The 3,515-nt window shown below is 51.7% G+C and overlaps 1 pseudogene; it reads left to right on the top strand.

The window, feature by feature from the left end:
* Positions 1 to 889: 889 nt before the first annotated feature.
* Positions 890 to 3,448, top strand: LOC129395568 (testis-specific Y-encoded protein 4-like; annotated as a pseudogene).
* The last annotated feature ends 67 nt before the right edge of the window (positions 3,449 to 3,515 follow it).

Consider the following 3,515-nt stretch of genomic DNA (forward strand, 5'->3'; position numbering starts at 1 on the left):
ATGTTTGTAAATATACATAGTTTTATATCCATCAGTTATGACATGCAAGAAGTAATAAAGTGAAAGTACAATAAAATGATATATGGAACTTCCTCAGTCTTAAACTATTCCATGGAGACTGTCAATTTTATGAAAACTATAAAGAATGCTTCATGAAACTACATTGTACAGTGCCATTTACTATTTTACGTACATTTGAAATAATCAACAATTAAAGGGAATACATCAACATTATTTAATACGAATAACGTTATTTTTCTTGAGTAATCCTGTTGAAATTAAGGATTTTAAATAAAACATTAAAAACAAATTATATTGACTGCTTTCAGCTTTGGATGAAATCATACTTGTGTATTTGTAGTAATGGGAAACATAACTTTCTCCTCACAATTAATCTTTTATAAGGCAGGCGACTTTCCTCCCACGTGCCCGCCCCGATCACTTCCCCCAGGACACCCCTACCGCCCTAGCCCCAGGAACCAGAGAGTTTTCTCTGGATCTGCAGTATTACTTCCGTACCATCTACCTGGCCTGCCTAACGAAGAGAGACGTTTCCTGTGTTCGTGACACATAGAGATGTTCATGGCTTGCCACCCTGAGGATGTCAGGGCACAGGGCTGCCATGCCCACAATTCCAAAGGCCACGCAGCCCGCGTGTGCCTGGATGCCTAGCTACCCGGCACAAGCTCCAAGGGCTTCTCGGAGGAGGCTTGGGCAGGGAAGGCGGGGGGTGGGGGGGCTGGAGATGCAGGCCCGCCAGTGGCTGTGCCGCCCAGGGAGACGCCCACCGCCCTCCCATTGATTGGCCACGACGGGAGGAAGTCGGCCTGGGTGCGGCCCCTCGGCCCTTCGCGCGCAGTCCCTTAGGGGGCGCCTGGAAGCCCGGCGCATGCGCCCTGAGGGCTCGCTGAGCTACCGGGTGCCATAGAGGCTGCGGCAGGGTTCCTGTGGCGTGGGTCGGGCAGCACAGGCCTTGGTGCGTGCGAGTGCCGAGGAGGGCACCGCCTTCAGGATGGAGGCTGTACAGGAGGGGGCGGCCGGGGTGGAGAGTGAGCAGGCGGCTTTGGGGGAGGAGGCGGTGCTGCTGTTGGATGACATAATGGCGGAGGTGGAGGTGGAGGTGGTGGCGGAGGAGGAGGGCCTCGTGGAGCGGCAGGAGGAGGCCCAGCGGGCACAGCCTGGCCCTGGGCCCATGACCCCAGAGTCTGCACTGGAGGAGCTGCTGGCCGTTCAGGTGGAGCTGGAGCCGGTTAATGCCCAAGCCAGGAAGGCCTTTTCTCGGCAGCGGGAAAAGATGGAGCGGAGGCGCAAGCCCCACCTAGACCGCAGAGGCGCCGTCATCCAGAGTGTCCCTGGCTTCTGGGCCAATGTTGTATCCTTCTCACTGTTTCTTCGGCCTTTCTAGTGGAGAGGTGCTCTCGGGGAAGTGTAAGTGACCGATGGGCAGCTCGGCGTCGATGTGACTCTTTGGGGAACAAAGGGGAGTTGCCACGGACAAATGTGGCTGCGGAAAGCCACAGCAGGCGTGGGTACTATTGTCCTGCAAGCGGCAGAGAAACCCTTGGTGATGCCGAGCAGCAGACGTTTGGGGCATCTTTTTGAAGAGCAGAAGCGAGTTCAGACCAGAAGAGGTTTTTCGGTGAAGCAAGCTATTTTTAAGGGAGTGTGATTGCTGCCCCTCGCTAGTCCGATCTGGGACTGGGCGTCTTCGGCTCTAAGCAGATTCTGCCACTCCTCAGACACCAGCAAGTCTCTGCAAATCGCGCCTCCCCATGTCAGTGCAGTCAGCCTCAGAATCATACACCCTCTGTGAACACAGGAGGCCTTAGTTTACGGGGAGGGGGAGGTGAAAGGAGATCATACATGGAAGCAGATCTGAGAAATCCCCTACCCCAGCCTCTGGGTGCTCTTAGGCCTTCTTCCCTGTTGCTCGTCGCTTTCCCTTCCATCGTGTATAAAGTCTCTTTGACCTAAATCAGATTGCAAACCACCCCCAGATGTCAGCCCTGATCACTGACGAAGATGAAGACATGCTGAGCTACATGGTCAGCCTGGAGGTGAGGCCAGGAAGACTGAGGCGAGAGGGTTTAGCGGGGGAGGGTAAGGGAAATAATTCATTCCTGTAAGCAAGAGTGAGCACCTCACCCGAAAACGTATTTAAGCTTTCTCCACCTTGTCCTGACAGGTGGAAGAAGAGAAGCATCCTGTTCATCTCTGCAAGATCATGTTGTTCTTTCGGAGTAACCCCTACTTCCAGAATGAAGTGATTACCAAGGAATATCTGGTGAACATCACAGGTGACAGGTGGCTCCCAGGATGGGTAGTGGAAGGAAGATGGCGGGTGGATCATTGCCGACGTGATCCAGCCCCCTTCCCACAAAAACTCCTGTCTCTGTAGAATACAGGGCTTCTCATTCCACTCCAATTGAGTGGTATCCGTATTATGAAGTGGAGGCCTATCGCCGCAGACACCACAGCAGCAGCCTTAACTTCTTCAACTGGTTCTCTGACCACAACTTCGCAGGATCTAACAAGATTGCTGAGGTGAGTCCTCACTGGGAAACATGAGAAATGACCCCGTGTGTTCCCAGCTGCTTGGGTCACCTTTCTGAGCCCTGATGAGGCCTTTCCCGATTGAGTCCCCTGACAGATCCTATGTAAGGACCTGTGGCGCAATCCCCTGCAATACTACAAGAGGATGAAGCCACCTGAAGAGGGAACAGAGACGTCAGGTGAGCCATTAGTTGGGACTGGAGCTGTTTGATGCCTAGTATAAGGGGGTTGATGCACCTGCCTATTCAGGGAGCCTGGGTGCTCATTTCAGAAATGTAGAAATTGAGGCTCCTTTGGTACATGTAGAAATTCCTTGAGAGGAAGACAGAGAGTGACAGAATCCAGGACGTTCATGGCATTGGGCTGAAAAGGCACATTAGAGACTTCACGCAAAGCAGGTGATAGCTGTGGAGTCTTAAGCCCAGTGAAGAATCGTCCATTTCCAGAATCAATGAGGAGTAAAGCTGAAAATCATTCAGTTCAGTCTGTGGCACTTGATTCCATGGCTGTGAACCCCTCCGGCAGTCATCCTACCAACCCCATAAGATTGGGCTCCCTGAATGTGCGTCCTGATCATCCTTGCCCCAAACCACAAAGGACTGTTTAGATTGATGGATTTCCTTAAGCTGTTGCCCCATCAGACTTCTGTGTGCTTTTAGGGTACAGTGCATCTTGTTAGCTGACTCCCCTCACAGACAATACTGGGAATGGGGCAGGGATTGCGCAGAACAGTTTGTAACACGTGGTAGGAGGAAGTTTAAGGGATCACAAATGGGGAAGGGATATCCTTTTCTCAGCGGGCCCCACAGTTGAAACATTTCCAAGTATGGCTCAGAGAAAATGCGTTTTAACGTGAGTTTGTGTTTCTCTAGGGGACTCCCAGTTGTTGAGTTGAATATGATGGAGCATCAGATTTTACCTAATACAGCAGAACTCCTAAAAAGTTACAACAGTATGCAGGA

Source organism: Pan paniscus, chromosome Y (assembly GCF_029289425.2).
Source record: "Pan paniscus chromosome Y, NHGRI_mPanPan1-v2.0_pri, whole genome shotgun sequence".
NCBI classification, from domain to species: Eukaryota; Metazoa; Chordata; class Mammalia; order Primates; family Hominidae; genus Pan; species Pan paniscus.